The following is an 18,513-nucleotide window of genomic DNA, read 5'->3' as shown; positions in this document are numbered from 1 at the left end:
GGGGACTCTGCGTGGTGTTAGGGAGCTGGGAGGGAAGCAGGTGGCAAAGCCTGAGCGAGTAACCGCCTCTTCTCAGCAGCAATCTTGCCGCTTCAGGGAGTCCCACGGACATTCTGCACCCCCGCCCCCGCCCCCGCCCCCGCCGGGACCTTCTCCTTGCCTACGCCTACCTCCAGCTCGCTCTTCCCGCGCGGCGCCCCAGAACACTTGAGCTCGTCTCAGACACCACCGTCCCTGCTGGGCAACCTCTCCTACGGGTCCTCTCTCCCTCCCTTGACCCATCACATCCCCACGCCCCCAGACTTTCAGAACCCGGGCAAGGAACCGCGCGTTCCTCCTGGCTCCTTGGGTCTCCCTAAATGTTTGCGGAGCTTTGGGAAGGCGTCGCCCTCTGCAGGGCAGACTCGGGAACTGCTTCACTTCGTCTTCACGTCCTTGCCCGAGGCCCTTGGCTCCCTGGTTTCAGAATTTCCTTGACCTGTTGGGCTGCTATCCCTCTTCTTTCCTTGACCTGACTCCTGGAGGACTCGGAATATATAGATGTCTGCCCTAGTCCCAGCCAAACTACAAACTATCTGAGTCCCAGCCTCCCAGAGGCTTGGGTTCCTACCCTGTGAAAACCATTCATGAGGACTAAGTGCAGTACAGTGAAAGACAGTTTGTAAACCCAGAGGGAGTATCTGGCATGGGGTGTGGTGGTTGTAAATGTCAAGGGCGTTCTCTCCTGCCTTCTGAGGGTAAATAATCTTTCCCCTGGCCCTGGCCTGTAGTAGAAGGAGGGCATAGTTCATCCCTGGAAAGCATCACATTTCTATTTATTGCCATACTCTACATGATCTTTTATGTCCTGCTTTTCTTTGCCCTCCAAGTGCACAATTCATGATTAAAAGCCTGGATTCTGGAGTTAGGCAAACCCAGGTTTTTTATTTTATTTTTCTTTATTGATTTTTAGAGTATGAGGAAGGGAGAGGGAGAGAGAGATAGAAACATCGATGAGAAAGAACATTGATTGGCCGCCTCCTGCATGCCCCCCACTGGGGATTGGGCCCACAACCTGGGCCTGTGCCCTGACCAGGAATCCAACCGGCGACCACTTGGTGCATGGGTCGACGCTCAACTACTGAGCTACACCGGCCTGGCCAAACCCAGATTTGAATTCCTGCTCTGTGACTTTACATTCTGTCCTTGGGCAAACTGCATTACCTCTACCTTTCTCAGCCTCAGTTTCCGCATCTGCAAAATGGTGATGTCAGGAATACCCACTTCGCAGGCTGTGGTAGATCCTTGGACGTAGCCAGCTCAGGATGTTCATGTGCTTGTATTCTGAGCAGGACTGTTCTCAGCCACATGGATCTTGAGGTGTGCACTGGACTCTCCCAACTACACGTGCCATAACAGTAATGAAGGGCCTAAAGTTTTGTCACCCTAAAATAATGCCTTTTGAAGTATTGATTTTAAGCTGGGTTATTAAGAAACAAAAGATGGCATCAGGTGGGTACTAGACTTGTAGGGATGATCACTTTGTAAGTTATATAAATGTCTAATCACTGTGTTATACAACTGAAACTAATATGATATATGTCAACTGTAACTGAAAAGTAAAATACACTTAAAAAAAAAAACACAACAAAAGACACAAAGAACTTTGTCACCCCACCCCTCCAACCTGCCTAAAGAAATTCATACAGAAATACCTGCTTAAAGGAAGGGAGCATCACCGAGCATCATGATATGCACTAAGGTGGCAGGCAGAGAGAACGCTAGCAAAGCCTGTCAGTTGGACTCCCTTCTGTGTCCCATCGTTTCTGGATGGCACAGCAAGAATTTGTTTACCAGTTGTTCGCTCTTTCTCATCTACCTGTGAATTGCCTACTTTCCCTTTGAAGGCCCTTGTCCCCTTCTCCTTTGTTTCAGAATGGCACAAAAACGTTAACTGTCCAGTGCGTCCTCCAGCCTCATGGCGCCCCCAGCATGCACATCCATAATCAATTCTGGACGGTTTTCTCTTGTTAATCTATCTCATGTTACTTTGATTATTAGCCCAGTAGAAGAACTTAGAAGGTGGGAGGAAAAGTACGTTTTGAACCCCCACGGTAAGAAAGGGAGCAATCTCCATCCCTGAGCTGCTCTCTCCCCAACACTGCTCTCAACCAAATGGGTCTCATTACCCCTCCAGCACACCCAGAATATCCCCTTCTCGGCGTCCTACAACTCATCTTCTGCCTTGCCGGCTTTTCCCCATGTAAAAGAACTTCCCCTCCCTGGCTGGTTTTCTCAGTGGTTAGAGTCTTGGCCTGAGAACCAGAGAGTCCTGGATTCTGTTCCTGCTAAGGGCACAAACCTCGGTTGCAGTTTGTCCCCGGCCCTGGTTGGGGTCGTGTGGGTGGCAACCACTCGATGTGTCTCTCACGTCAATGTTTCTCTCTCTCTCTTCCTCCTTCTCTCCCTCCCACTCTATCTGAAAAAAAAAAAAAAAATTCCCTAACTTCCCTGGGGTCCCACCTATGTTCCTTTATAATTAACATCTCTCATCATTCTTTAGCCACTTGCCTGCTCTATTTTTCTTCATGGCACTTGTTATATGGTATTATATTATATATGTTGTTATCTGTATTCAGCCCCCATCCCCGCCCAATGTTCACCATGGAAGGTAGAGACTTCTTGAGTTTTCCCACCTCTATGGTTCCTAGAAGACTGCCTGGTACATAACAGGCCCTGGATAGATTTTTGTATGAATATGAATTAATCCAACACTCACCTTTCTCCCTTCAGAGGCAACAGTCCAGTAGCAGCTACTTCTTTCCAGTAGAGGGCACCACCGCACAGCATTTCGGGGTCTCCTGGGCTGGTGCTTGCCTGGAAGATATTTATAAATCCCACAGGCCTCTCTCCTCCCACTCTGTGGGTGCGCAGTCTGGTTGGGACCGGAAGCAGGAGGGCCCCCTGCGTTAATCTGCCCTGGCAACACAGAGCTGGCATGCCCTGGCCACATCCTCGAGGCCTTGTGCTCCCTTGGCTGAGGTCGGAATACCCTGACCGCTGTCCTGGGCACACCCCTTAGCAGCTGATGCTCTGGACAGATCACACCCTGTCCCAGCTTCGCAAAGTGAGGGTAGTGACATGAGGGCTGCACTGCTGTCACAGGTTTGCAGTGAGGCCCAGAAGGAGGCATGTGAAATATTTTGTGAATGTAAACACCACACAAATATCACTTATACAGGCCTTTATTGGTAGTGGCAGCAGTTCAGCAACAGAAGAGAAGAGATTAGACGGCGCTTAAAAGGAATTGCACGGCTGGCCTGGCCGGTGTGGCTCAGTGGTTGAGTGTGGACCCGTGCACCAAGAGGTCGCCAGTTCCATTCCCGTTCAGGGCACATGCCCAGGTTGTGGGCCCAATCCCCAGGAGAGGGGCATGCAGGAGGTGGCCGGTTGATGTCCTCTCTCATTGATGTTTCTATCTCTCCCTCTCCCTTCCTCTCTCTCTAACATCAATAAAGAAAAAGAAAATGGAATATTGCACGGCTGAATGAAGGTGGGTTTATAAAGAGGATTAAGATAGTGAAAGAGAAAGAAGTTAAAAATAACATCTACCTTTTATCAAGAGCTTATTAGGAGCCAAGGCTGAGGAATCTGATTTCCAAAACATTATCTAATTATACGAACACATACATGGTGCTGGCCTGTGCCAGGCGCTGTTTAAGTGATTTATACATAGAGACTCATGGGAGTCTCACAATTCAAGGAGCTCAGTAGTATCACTGTCTCCACTCTGCCCATGAGGAAACCGAGGCATAGAGAGCTTAAATAATCTGCCCACGGCCACACAAACAGGGCTGAGATTCAAACCTGAGCATTCTGCCTCCTGGAACATGCTCCTAAGCCCTCATGGTCACAACCGTATTGAAAAGAAGACGTTGTTTCATTTTCCAGATGGAAACTGAGGCTCGTCGAGTTTGCAAAGCCTGCCTAAAGCTGCAATATGTATTTGAACTCTGCTTAACTACCCAGTGAAACCTTTCAGTCCCTGCTGGAGACAGAAAGGGTCTGCAGAGATGGGTGCAGGGTTCCCTCAGAGGGACCAGCAGCAAACACACTTGCCTCTTCCTCTGAGGGTTAGGGGAGAGAGAGAGAGCAGAGGCTGTGCAGGGCTGAGTGGGTAAAGGAGACGCTACTCAGTGGCCTCGAATTCCTGGGAGGAAGGAGGCTGGGCCATCTTTTGGGCCAGCTTAGGAGAGAGAGGGTGAAAATACGCTGGTAGACACCAAGCTGTCCACAGCAGTTCCACCCAAGTGTGTGAGCTCCCCCGCCCTCCATCCATCTCCACGGGTAGAATGGGGCTCTGAGGGGCTGGCCCGACGGTGGGAGATGGGAGCAGTCCCATTCCTGCCCCAGTGCCCCTGGCTGCCAGCCTGTTACATAAGCTGCTTCCTACCCAGAGACTAGAAATAGCCATGGCAGTGCTAGGCTGGGCTGGGGCCATGATGAATGGGCCTCAGGAGCATCAGCTGATCCCTTCTGAAGTGACCAGAGGGCTTGCCAGCAGCTCAGGTTACCCAGCCCTCCCTGGGATGAGGTGCTGCCTGGCCTGCAGAAGGCAGTTCCAAAGTGACTCTGTGTCTGGACATTTATGGTGCGAGTGTCGGAGGGATTATCCCACTCCCAAGCCCGAGTGGCTGAGGTAGCTCACAGCCACACCACAGCCATGGCAGCCTCCCTGGGTGCTGGGAGCCCACGCCTTGCCCAGAGAGAGTGCAGCCAGCACCAGGGAGAGCTGAGAGCTCTGTTCCTCGGGGTCTTCTGCTAAGGACCCCACAGAGAACACGAGTGGCCTGAGAAAGTGGGGGTGGGACAGAGGCTGCTGGAGGCTGGAGGCTCCATCATTTCTGGGCTGCACTCCACTTCCACGGCCACACTCAGAGTGTTACAGCACACTCTGTCACCGCACCCACAGCCCCTGGATCCAAGGAGGTGCCCACACGCTCTGATGCCCCCTCCAGACACCAGGCACATATACCCCTATACTTGAGAGCACCTTACGCAGACTTTTACAGACCACCTGGGCATGGGAGAGTGTTCTCCCAGTTCATGGTGATTATATGTTAAGAATTATGGTTATGGACTGGCTGGTGTGGCTCAGTGGGTCGAGCATCGTCCCATGGACTGAGAGCTCCTGGTTCCATTCCAGTCAGGACACATGCCCAGGTTGTGGGCTCGATCCCCAGTGGGGTGGGGTGCTGGAGGTAGTCAATTGATGTTTCTCTCTCACATTGATGTTTCTATCTCTCTCTCCCTTCCTCTCTCTCTAAAAAAATCAATAAAACACATTTTAAAAAATTCTGATTATGGCCATTCCAATTCTGTGCCTTTAAGATACCTAGTCCTCAAAAAACAGACCAAAAAACCCTCCCTAAAAATATAAAATTAGCCCTGGCCAGTTTGGCTCAGCGGTTAGAGCATCAGCCTGCAGTCCAGAGAGATCTGGGTTCGGCTCTCGCTAAGGGCACGTACCTTGGTTGCAGTTTGTCCCTGGCCCTGGTTGGGCCCTGTGGGTGGCAGCCACTCAATGTATCCCTTTCACATAGATGTTTCTCTCTCTCTCTCCCCCTCCCACTCTATCTGAACAAAATATTGAAAAATGTCCTCCGGCGAGGATTAAAAAAAAAAAAAAAAAAAAATATATATATATATATATATATATATATATATATATATCTCCCTGGTTGGTTTGGCTCAGCAGTAGAGTGTCGGCCTATGGTCCAGAGAGACTCGGGTTCGGTTCCCGCTAAGGGCATGTACCTCGGTTGCAGTTTGCCCCCGGCCCTGGTTGGGTTGTGCGGGTGGCAGCCACTCGATGTGTCCCTTTCACATTGATGTTTCTCTCTCTCTCCCTCCCCACTCTATCTGAACAAAAAATGGAAAAATGTCCTCGGGTGAGGATAAAAAATATATAAATAAATAAAATAAATTAATGTTTTAAATTACCTAACAGTTAAATCACCTAATTATTCCCCTCCAAATCCTTCAGTGGAATAGGCACAGGCAGGGGGTTAGGACTTCTTTACTCCACGACTCCACGATAGGTAGAAACCCCACATCTCCAGCTGGAGAAGTGTGAGACATTTTACAAAGAGCAATGGAAGGCAGGCGATTTGTTCACCTTCCTGATGACATTCCCCACTCAATGACTGACTGGATGGACACACTCATGCTGCTCTTCTTGGAGCTCAGATGTAGAGGCAGGAATCCCTTCCAATCTCCTGTAGCCAAACTCCCTGGAAGGCCCTACCTGTGCCGAGGTGCTGCCCGTGCCTTTGCCATCTTCTTTGTACCTGTGGGCCCACAGTGGAGGCACAGGGGAAACGAGCTCCAAAGGCACACCAGAGACCTAGGGGACAGCCGTCCCACTGCCAGGTAAACCCGTAAGGGGAAGAGCTTGGTCTCTCTCCTGCCTGCCTCTTGCCTCCAGGCCTCTGCAGGTGTTCCCCTGGGAGTTGTCACAAGTAACCAGAGCTGTTCCCGAAGATGAGAGCAGGAGGGATGGTGTTGTATGGCAACTGGGACAGCACAAAAGATCCAGCTAATCCAGGCTGCCTGGGCAGGCCAAGCCCGAAAGCTTCCAGGGCAGGGGCCTGCTGGCTAGCAACAGTCCCCCAGAGACAGATGCTTAAAAACGTCTACTTCTTCCATTTCAGCGAACCTTAAGCTCTAAGTAGGTTCTAGCAAACCTCAGGGTTTGTGTAGGAAGGACCCTTTCTCTCCTCACCCTTCCTGTCTCTCACCCCTTTCACGGCCCAGTGAAAAATCTGCAGACCTCTCTGGGGGTCCCAACTCTGTTGCAAGCCATGAAATTTGGGGCAAATCACTTCACCTCTGAACCTCAGGCTCCTGTCTGGGAGGCAATAACTAGTGGCTAATGCATAGGCTTTGAGGCCACATGGACCTGGATACAAATCCATGCTCTGCTCTTTCTCAGCTGTGTGACATCAGGCACATTATTTAATCTCTTGGAGCCTCACTTCCCCCTCAGTACTAAACCCACTTTTTAGGGCTGTTGAAGGAAGGAAGAGACAGAGCAAGGAAAGTGCTTAGCATAGTGTCTGGCACATGACCTGGTAGGATTTGGCCCAGGCATTCCTCCCTGGCCTTATGTCCCAACACTCTCCCTTCGTCACTGGCCACCACCCATTTGCCTATTCTGCTGTTGAATGAACCAAGCTCTTTCCCACCTCTGGGCTTTCCTTTATACTGCTTCCTCTCTCTGGAACACTTGCCATTTCCTTCACTATATACCTGACAAATATTCTTCAGTTGAAAAATTACTTCCCTGGAGAAGCATTCCTTATTCACCCCACCCCCCCCCTTGAATGACAGCTCCACATGAAATATCTCATTGGCAGCCTGCATTTGTTTTTCTCCTTATGGTACTTATTACTTATTTCCGAGATGGTTTAACATTAGTCTCCCCTAATGGGCTGTAAGTCTGGACCAGGGGCTGTGTCTGATGTGTTCTTTGCTGCGTCCCCAGAGAGAGGGTTGGCCTAGGCGTCCTCCAAAGTACGTTCCAGCTTCCTGTATCTCTTTATTTCTTATTTCTTCCTTCTCCTCCTTTCTAAATTGACCAAAACAATTTTTGCACCACTTCTTAGGTAAACCTGAATGTCCAAAATGTGGCGTTTAACTGCAAAGGCAGCTCACTTCATTACACTCCATTCCCTTCAGGACTAGCTGGACCAGATTTGGGATGACAAATCCCAAGCCAGCCCCCTAGAGATCTGGGGACTTCTTTCCTTTCGCATCCCAGGGCGCCCCATCCTCACAGCAACGTCTATCTGCGTACACAAGACCCAAAGGCGGTGACCGCTCCATGGCTTATTTGCATATTCTCGTGCTATTGGTTGGAAGGGCGGCCAATGGTTTGCTGCGGTGTTTGCCCAAGACAGCTCAGCGCCGACGGGTGAGGTAATGGAATACCGGCTGGATCCCGCGCGGGCTCCCTCGGGTCAGCCTCGTGACGTAGCGGCTTCCCCGGGCTCCAGCCGCCTAGCAGGGTCTGGCGCGGGGCTGAGCGCCCGCCCCCGGCAACGCGACGTGGGGCACGGCCCTTTCAGTTCCGGTCCCGGCTCCTCCGAGAGGTCCCACCGCGCCAGATCGGATCTGGCGACGTGGAGAGAAATCTGGAAGCAGACACGGATGATTACCAAATTCGGCTCCTCTGGGAGTGGATTACCGGCCTCTCACTTCGTAAATCACACAGTTCTTCAACGTTTTGCATTTGTTCACAACGACCGTGTTTAATTTTGTAATTGAATAGTTACAGAGCATTTCTGTTTGTTGTTATTAAAGAGCCTGGCTTGGATTTAGAGTAAATCTTGGCTTTAATTACAACCTGGTGACCTTGGCCCCCTTTTCGAGCTGGCCTGATGGTCTTCCCATGGCAACCACGGAAGAGCAAAGGGGGAAGCAATTCAATAAAGGCCCCAGGCGGGCCCCTCATCCTCATGCAATTCAGGGCAGGTAACCCCATCCCTGTGGTGTCCCTGGAAGGTTCCCGATCGCTAGGACAGCACCGGGAAGACCCCGTCTTTGTGTCCCCACTTTTTAATCGCTCCTAAACCCAGCCAAGTATTTCTTCATCTTCAAGATGAGGAAGGGAACCTCAAAGCGAATCCCCTCCATAGCCCCTCTCCTCATTAAGGGCCAGAGCCTGGGCAGGGGAGCCTCTTCTGGGCCCAAATGGGCAGGAAACCCCCCTTGACATATTTTTACTCTGCCCTCAGTGGGCCAGGGCGGAGATGAGATGGAATGGTGTCTCCCTGACTGGGTGAAGTTAGATCAAGGGTGTCTGCTTCTGTGAGATGGAGGGGCATATGGGAAAGACCACTAAGAGTCTGTCTAACTGACCTGGGGCCAGGGGCTAAATCATCCCCAGGATCCCAACCTTGCTCCCACCTCATTCCTATAAGCTTTGAGGTCAGCTTTTCTCCTTCATTCGATGTCTTTCCTTCTCTCTGTCTTGCCTGGTCTAGTCTCTCCCTTCACCATGTGCCCCATGTTCTCTGCTTCCAGGGAGGCCATTCAGACTAACCTTCCAGCTCAAGGCCTCTGGGAGGCTGCCTCTTGGACCTTCTGGCTAAGTTTTCATAACTACTCTTGTGTCCTGCCTTCCCTTCAGGTTAGGAACCAGCTTTCTGCAGCATAATCTTGTCTTCCCTTAGGAATGTTCCAGAATGTGGGACAACACTGGCCAGGGCATCTGTTTTCCCCTCTAGTCCTAGCTCTTGAGCCATGCAAATAGTTGACCTTTTCTTTCCCCAGTTTTCCTATGGGCAATAGGGGCTGTGTGGTAGTTACTGGAATGTGTGTAGAAAGAGGAAGGGCTAAGGCATGAAGGAACAAGATGGTGGGTAGAAACTAGAGCACTGGTCTGGAAGTCAGAAGGCCTGGGCTGTGGTTCCGTCTTGGCCACTGACTAACTGAGTGACTTGAGTTAAGGAGACAACAAGGGGGTTGAAATGTACTGGACATCTGTAATGACACTAAGAGATGACATTGCCCCCATCATCTGTGCAGCTCCTTAAGCCCCCAAATAAACATACCAGCTGGGCAAAGCCAGGTGAGTGCTTTTCTGCGCAGTTTCCAGATAAGTCCTCAGCCTGCCTACTCCCAAGTCCCCTGTAAGGAAATGGCAGGTCTGCTGCTATGTGCCAGATTCCTTGCTGCATTCTTTTTTTTTTTTTTTTAATCCTCACCCGAGGATATTTTTCCATTTTTTGTACAGATAGAGTGGGAGGGAGAGAGAGAGAAACATCGACGTGAAGGGACACATCGAGTGGCTGCCACCCGCACGACCAACCAGGGCCGGGGACAAACTGCAACCGAAGTACGTGCCCTTAGCGGGAACCGAACCCGGGTCTCTCCGGACCGCAGGCCGACGCTCTAACCGCTGAGCCAAACTGGCCAGAGCGTTGCTGCATTCTTTATTGGTACCCTGTGAGATGGTTATGTTATCATCCTCGTGTTTCAAGTGAAGAAACTGAAACTCAGAGAGGGTGAGTAACTTCCCTAAAGTCACACAGTTGTTAACAGTAGAACCAGTGTCAATCCCAGGCCTCTTGAGCCTCTGTGCTCCTACAATCTCACACTGCCATCATGAGCCACACAGGTATGTTTGAGCATTACATATTTTAAGAAATATTTCATTCGATTATAAAACAGGAGAGTATATAATAAAGCCAAGTTGTGCTGAAGTATTTATAGAAGGGAGAGACCTCTGTGGGCTGGAAGCTTTCATGGAAAAACTGGTAACAGCCTTTTTAAAAAAAATTCTTCCTGTCCAAATAAATGTATTTCTCCTACACAGGCAAAATATTTTTAAAATGTATTTCAAAAGTGAGATTTCTGGAAAAAGAAAAAGAAGAGGTGGGGGTAGTGGCTTCTTTAAAAAGTCCATTTGGGAAGAACTCCTGGGGTAGGAAGAAGAGGGTAAGAGGTGGGGGGTGAGGGGGGGCAGTCCCATGGCTCCCCTCCCCTTGCCATTCTTAAAGCCTCAGTTTCTTTATCTCTGTTTTAGCCTTATCCTTGAATATGAAAGAGAAATGTGAAAGTCCTGAGAGGCAGGCGATTTTAAGACAAACCAGAGATCCTGGGATCATTATGAAGAATGAGAGAAAGGGGCTTCAGATTTGCAGAAGTTTAGGACAGGTCCAGAAAAAAGGATTTCTGGGGATTGACAGGGGGTGGGGAGAGGAATGTCGCCCCTGGAGTGAGGGCTGAGTGGGGATGTGGGACCTCTTTTGGAGAGTTTTGAATGCAGAAGAGATTCTTTGCTGCGTGGGACCTGCTGGGTGCTGGGGATTGGATGGCATACTCATAATTTAAGGTGGCTCCCCAAATGAGTAGGTGCTGGTGCTGGTGCAGCAGAGCACAGGACTGGGTCCTGCAGAATGGGTATTTCCCACTGGCCCTGCCTCGCTGGCAGTACAGGAGCAAACATGGTAACCTCAACCTCACTCAGTCAGATCCCAGCCCCACTGCTCCAACTTCGACCTGGGCTCCCTGAACCAACCACAGCTAAGTGGGCAAGTTGCTGGAGAAGAATTTACTCAGAACAAGATGTTTCTCCCATTTCCAAATAGTGTCCCAATCAGGTGGGAGAAAGAACCCTTCCAAGCACTCCCGCTGCCAGAGGTCCTCACTGGGGAGGCCTGTGCTAGGAGACTATGGTCAGACAGAGATGCTCCACTCAGGGCTTCCTGGCCACTGGGGTGAGCCTCGGTATTTCTTTTTTTCTTTTCTTTTTTTAAATCCTCACCTGAGGACATTTTTGCATTTATCTTCAGATACAGCAGGAGGGAGAGAGGGAGGAAGAGAGAGAAAGAGAAACATTGATGTCAGAGAGACACATTGACTGGTTGCCACCCACACAACCCCAACTGGGGCCGGGGACAAACTGCAACTGAGGAACGTGCCCTTAGCGGGACCGAACCCTGGCCTCTCTGCTCCGTAGGCAGACATTCTAAGGCGAACTGGCCAGGGCAGCCTCGGTATTTCTTGCACGAAGCACTCCTGCCAATTGGAGAAGCCAGACAACAAGAAGAGAGCAAGGAGGAGAGTATGAGTGCCTACTGCATGCAAAATACCTCCACAGCTGTTCAGTTCTCCCCCAAACCAGAAAAGGTTGGTAATATTACCACCCCCATTTTAAGGTAAGGAAACAGGGTCAGAGTGATGAAGTGACTTGCCCCAGGTCATACAGTATTATGGGAGCAGTCATGTCAGTGAATCCCTCCAGGGCCTGTCCCTGCCTGCACTCCTGTCTCTGGAAATGCTTCTCTTCGGGAGAAACTTCATGCTCCCAAGAAGTCCTCTTGTCTATGTAAGCTGCCTTCTAGCTGATTGCCCGGAGTCTTGGGGCTTAATCCCCCCCCCCTACTTCCTGGGTTTGTTGCCCTTGGGGTGTCATGCAGGCCAAGCAATACTGGTGAGGTGCCCAGGGCTCAGAGGGCCGTTTCTCTGTCCTCTCAAGCCAGCCTAATTGCTATGTGACTTTCAGCTGCTTCGAAGCTTCTCTGGGCCTCACTTTTTCCACCTCGTTCTCGGGGGAAGCCCCGGGTAAATTTATTTATAACTTAGCTTCAAGTCTGCTGCTTTGGAAGGTGTTAGCAAGGCCGCAGAGCCTTCACCTGAAAAACAGCACCCCCAGCTCAGTTTGCGGTGGGGCGAATTATGTAACCGGGTGCTCAGCGCGTGTGATGGGGATGGGGGACGCGGGGTGGGGCTCTCGCGGCTATTCCGGGAGCTGCTATTTTTAGTCCCATTGATGAGGCTGCGTCGGCTGCCGCAGCCGGGATTCCGGAGACGTCAATGGGCGCACGTCACGGTCCCTGCCCGCCCGCGGGTGGAGGCGCGCCTGGGGCTGGGACTGCGGCGCGGGCGGCCGCGGGCCGCAGGGGAGGGGGGCGCGGCTGAGGCCGGAACTGGGGGATGGGGGCTTCCCGGGGACAGGGGGCCCGGCGGCGCGGCGGCTGGAGAGCGAGGCGGCGGCGGAACTGGTGGGGGCCCCGCGCGGCGCCTGGGACCCCCAGGCATGGGCGCCCCTGCGGTGCGGAGCAACCCCCAAGACAGTTGGTGTGCGAGCCCGGAAGGCGGGGGTGGAGAGGCGAGCCGAGCTCCCCAGCCAGGTGAGGGGGCCGGGTGGGACAGGGGCGAAGTGGTCGGGGAGAGGCCCGGGAAGAAGGGGGTCCACGCCCGGAGTCCTGCTTGGAAGCCGGCGGCGTGGGGGGAGGGACTGGATTCCCAGCGGAACGCGCTAGCTCGGACCCAGTGCGCAGGCAGCGCGCGCTCTCCCCAGCCCGCCAGGGGTGGGGTTTGGCCCGCGAGGGGCGCTGGAGGTGGCCAGGCCGGAGAAATTCCTTCCACGTCCCCGCCGGCTGCGGGGAACAGGTTCCAGGAGTCCGGGAGCTCCACTGCCAGGACGCCGCCGGGAGGGACCAGGATTGCCCGTGCAGCTTCGTGGGACCGAGTCGCGAAACCGAGGCCGGAGAGGGTCTCATGGAGTCAGAAGCGGACCTGGGATTAGAAATGCTGCCAAGGGGCATTTACAGTGCTTTAGAGTGAAGTATTAATTTGGGGTTGGGGCTAGTGTTAGAGGAATACTGGGGAAGCGAAGGCTGGGCAGAGATACCGTGGGTTCACAACATTTCTGCCCAAAGGGGGCTCATGAATTAGGAGGCTGACAACAGCCTGGACAGAGGGCCCAGCGGTGGCCACAAGCCTTGCTTGGTCCTAGACCTACTCCAAGTGAATGGTTAGATCAGTAATTTGGAGGAAGACTTAAAAGAGAGGCAAGCCGATTCTTTGCATAGATCTAGAGCTGAGAGGAATGACGAGTGTACAATAGGATAAAGTTAGGATTCCGAATGATGGCCATCGGGCAGAGAGGCAGATGGAGACAAGATGAGCGTGACTGATTAAATGTTGAGACCTGTGTTGGGGTTAAGAAAATCAGGTCAGAAATTCAGACCTAGAGCCTGGTTCAGAGGTCCAGCAACCCAGGCCCTGGAGCTTCCCACTTGCTGTCTGGTGTTGGCTGTCGAACTGCCCTGTGCCATCAGAGACCTCTACCCACTTAAACAGGTCCAAAGGGGAAGCCGAATGCTTGGCCCTGGGCTCCCTGGGTTCTAATCTCAGCTTTGCCTCTTCCTAGCTGTGTGACCTTGGGCAAGGTACTTAATGTTTCTGTGCCTTAGTTCTCTCATTGGTAATATGTTCACAATAATCATTTCTTCCTCATAGTGTTGTGAGGCTGAAATGAGAAAATACATGTAAAGTGCTTAGTAATGTATCTAGCACATGGTGTTCAACATATTTTAGCTGCTGTTGTTGTTGTTCATTATAGTAATATGACTATTTCTGGGTGGGACCATTGTCCAATGCATAGCTTATGCCTAGGAGCCACCAGGGCTGCCGAGGGTCTGTCAGTCATGTCCTGTTACAAGGGGGCGTTTAGTTAAGAAAAGACCCAAATACTTTAGGAATGAGAAGGACGTTTCAGGCGGGCTCTTGCACAGCTGGGATCCAGAGCTGAGGGCTCTTGGAGTCAGGGTTGTGACTCAGCACAGGGAAGAACACTCAGATTTTCAATCTGCCCCCAAATGGAAGGGACATCTCCTTAGCTGCAATGTCCTTCCCACCTCCTTCCAAGCGACTGGCTGACCCTCCTCCCAGCCCAGTTCCAATGCAGGCGTGTGTGAGTCTTCCTCTCCCCCATTCCTTAAACACTTACTAAGCACTTGCTAGTGCTGAGCTCTGTTTTAGAGACTGAAGATTGCAGTGATTGAAAGAGACAAGTGAACAGTATTAGTCCTATGGAGATAATAAAAATAGGTTAATGTGGTAGGATGAGGGTGGAGGCACTCCAAGGAAATGGGAATCGAAACTGATTGATGAGGAGGAGATAGCTCTACAGACATCCAGGGCAATGACTTCCTGGCAGAGGGAACAGCCAGTGCAAAGGTCCTGAGTGGGGAAAGAAAGCCCATTTGGCTGGAGCACAGTGAGGAGGGGGAGCAGGAGCTGGGTACTGACACCTGGCCTGATGCTCCCACTAAATTTGGGGGGTATCACTTTTCCCCCTCCAAGCCCATTAGCCCTTGGTTTGCCCTCTGCACAGTGCTGATTGTAATTGACCTGTATTCATTCCCCATTGTAACCTCTTGGGGCCCAGGGATCTCGGTTTGCTCCTTCTTGAGTCTCCCACTGTTCATGGCTCACTGCTGGGCTCACAGTAGGCCTCTGTAAATGTTTACGGAATGACTATGGAGGAGATCATTTAGATCTGGGATAGGAGATGGGATCAGGTACCTGCTCTAAGATGTTAGGAATCACTTCCTGGGCACCATTGGGTCCCCGACTCTGGCCCGTTCTCAGACGCAGGTGGAGATGACCTGGGCACTCAGGATGGGACTGACTGATAGGAGGTATTTGTCCCTCACCAGCCTTTCTCCTCAGCTATGGGCTGGTAGGGAGAACAGGGAAGGGGGGCCCTAGTGCCTGATTGCAGACCTGTTTCTGGAGTATGGAAGATGATGATATCATTCTAGGAAGCAGGTGTAACCTGTGGGCTGGGGCAGGTTTGAAGCCCGATTTTGCCTTCTGTTAGGGGTTGGAAGCCCTCCCGACGTTCCAGACTCCCCTCCCCTCCTTCTTTTCTACGGCCTTCACTCCCTGCTCCCATGACACCCATAGGAACAAGGGGGTACTGGTAGCTCTGTCAGAGGAGAGTCTGTGTACCGTGGGCCAGAGGAGCTCCCTTTACCTGAGGAACCTGGGGCAGAAGCCAAGAGGGTGAGGATTCCCATCACCACACTCTGGGACCCTCTCCTTACTTCCTCTGCCTCCCATCATGAAAACATCTGCTTCTCTTTTCCCAGACCTCGTCATGGCCTGAAGGGCAGGCAGCCTGATAACCACGAAAGGCCAAGCCTTGGCTGGTCCTGCCCTCTGGGGCCCAGTTGAGATAGGGGAGGGCTAAATAAGGGTGGGAAAAGGGAAGGTGAGGTGTGGGGTCTTAGATGCACTGGCTGAAGGGGGCTTTGACACCAGTGGGGAGAGCTTGAAAAGGCCGGCAGGGTGGTGCACACTGGAGAGGATAGGTGCCCAGAGTGGCTTGGAACCAGGGTCTGGGGTTAGCTTTGATGTATCCGCATTTAATTTCTCTTCAAATTGACATCACATATGTGTGTTCAGCACTGTTCTGTCTTTTACATAACTCCTTTTAAGTCTGATGATAACCCTATGGTAGTTAATTTTAGAGATGTCAATTACAGATTGTCATTTTTACAGGTCGGGAACATGAGGCACTTAGAGGTTATGTAACTTGCCCAAGGATACAAGTGATGAAGCCAGAATTTGAACCTAGGCAGTCTGGGATCTAGCATCCTGCTTTTAACTACTCTACTCTAAGCTGGGTCTTCTCCTCTGGGACCCCAGAGTAGGATGTAAGGCTGAGGGGCTGGGTGCTTCCATGTGTTTCCATGGCCCTAAGATGCCCCAGATGCTGTCAGCATCTCCCGGCCTCAACCCACATCTCCAAGAGCTCTCTGAGACCCAGCCTTGGGCTGGCTTGTCCCCCTGGTAGCCTGGGTCCTGCCCCTGTTCCCACAGTTGTGTTTACTGGCTTGTACTATCTCTAGGGAATGTCCCTGCTGGCTGGTTTCTCCTCAGTCACACTGACTCCCCCTCTGTAGGCCTCGACCATGGACAGAGGCCAGCCCCGGCCCCTCCCTGGTGTCCCGGCTCCTTTTGCCAGGCGCTGAAGGCCCAGAGGATGGTTTGAGGGTTGTCCAAGGTCTGTCCATCCATCCAGAATGGTAAGTGCTCTGCTGTTGTCCTTTGTACGCCCCTGGGGCCCCCGAACAGGTGGGGTTAGAGGGCAGAGGTGGGTGTGGAGCTGCCTGAGGTGGATGTGGTTTGGGGGATGGAGGGGAAGCCCTACAGAGGTGGGAGGCGAAGTTCTGCTCAGCATGGAGAGATCTGATTTTTCAGTGGTGGGGGTAGTGTGGGGCTGGAGAAGGGGGAAGCCTCATTATCTTAGCAGGACATTGGGGGGCACTCTGAGCTTGGTGACATGGGGTTATGGTGGGGGGTGGAGGATGACAGCTGCTCCCTGGGCAGCATGCGTCTAGTTCCAGGAAGCTAGTGGGGTGGGGTTGAATAGTTCAAGGCCAGGATGGGAGTATAGTGGGGCAGGCATGGGGGATGGGAAGCAGGCTTGTTTCTAGGGTGCAGACACTGCACCAGGGGAGTGCATGAAGGGAAGGCGGGGATTGCCCATTCCTCCCTGAAAGGGTGCTGCCCACCCCCTCCCCACTGTGGCAGTCCTGAAGGTCCTGTGAGGTCTGTATGGGGAGTTGCCTCTGCAAATGCAGAGAATCTTGCTAACCAAGGGCAGGGACAGGCTCCCCACTATTTTTGTTTTTAATCCTCACCCTATTGATTTTTTTTTTTTTTTATCCTCACCCGAGGATATGTTTCCATTTTTTGTACAGATAGAGTGGGAGGGAGAGAGAGGAAGGGAGAGAGAGAGCGAAACATCGATGTGAAGGGACACATCGAGTGGCTGCCACCCGCACGACCAACCAGGGCCGAGGACACACTGCAACCGAAGTACGTGCCCTTAGCGGGAACCAAACCCCCGTCTCTCCGGACCGCAGGCAGACGCTCTAACCGCTGAGCCAAACTGGCCAGGGCCCTATTGATTTTTTTAGATAGAGTGGGAAGGAGAGAGAGAGAGGTGGAGAGAGAGAAAGAGAGAGAGAGAGACATCGATTGGTTGCCTCCTGCACGACCCAGACTAGAGCCGGAGAGGAACCACAGCTGAGGTACGTGCTCTTGACTGGAGCGAACTCGAGACTCTTTGGTCCGCGGGCCAACGCTCTAACCACTGAGCAAACCGGCCCTCCTCTATTCATCCACTATGTTTGAGAAGAAAATCTCAGTCTTGTGGACATGACCAGAGGGATCCTTGGCTATCTAGCTTACCTCCGTGCCTTATGGATGAAAACACTGAGTTGCAGAGGGGAGAAGGGACTTTTCAGGGTCCTACAGTGAGGAGGCTAAGAATCCAGACTTCCTAGATCCCAGGCAAGCCTGGAGGCCTGATCTGCTGGTGAAGACACACCTTCCTGTCTGAGCATGCTTCCAGAGAAGGCCCAGGCCTATCTGCAGGGAAGAGGCGGGGTATGGGAATGGGATTTCCCCCAGCCCTTTCCCTGGGGACCTGAGACACTGGGACGGGGCCAAGGGCACCAGCATCCTGGTTACCATGCTTACCCAAAGGAGCGGGAGTTCAACTCGGCACCCTGGACAGGGACCCTGTGATTCCCTTTCCTTTCCCAGGAACAAAGGGCAACACCCACCTCAGGCCTTGAGAGATCTCAGATGAAGTAGGAGCTGCCTCAGTATCTCCTCTAGCCCCCTAAACACCGTTGCCTCCTGGGCGTCGGTGTTCAGGGTTCAGGGAGTCTCAGAGAGGCGGCTGGGACGGAGGGATGTCTATCGAGCCTGGATGGAAAGAGGGAAATCCCTGGGAAGCAGGGCCTCCTTTTCCAGGGGCTGCCCTGGGTGTGCACCTGGCCCCAGGCTGGCAGCAGGCTCTGTGCCAACAACCTTGGGCTGGGGACAGGAAGAGGAATTACTGTAAGTGGGAGAGGCAGGTGTCTCTGGTCAGCCAGAGATCATGGCTTGGGAAGCACGTGAGCGAAGAGGACAGCAGTGGGCCAGGTATCTTCCCTTCACGCAGCCCCACCTCTACCCTCAGCTCAAACCTGACGTTCTGAGCTCCCAGCCTTCCCTCCGGGTACATAGTAGCCCCCATGGCAGAATTTCTTGTGTGTACCTCGTTGTCTGGGTGATTGGATGGAATTCTCATGCCACATCCACTGCCAAGGCCACCCCGAGGGGCTGCCAGCTGGGGCCCCATGAGTGCAAGAGCTGCTGGTCTTGTGACGTGGA

The sequence above is a fragment of the Molossus molossus genome, unplaced genomic scaffold, assembly GCF_014108415.1.
Source record: "Molossus molossus isolate mMolMol1 unplaced genomic scaffold, mMolMol1.p scaffold_m16_p_10, whole genome shotgun sequence".
NCBI classification, from domain to species: domain Eukaryota; kingdom Metazoa; phylum Chordata; class Mammalia; order Chiroptera; family Molossidae; genus Molossus; species Molossus molossus.
This window is presented reverse-complemented; position numbering follows the sequence as displayed.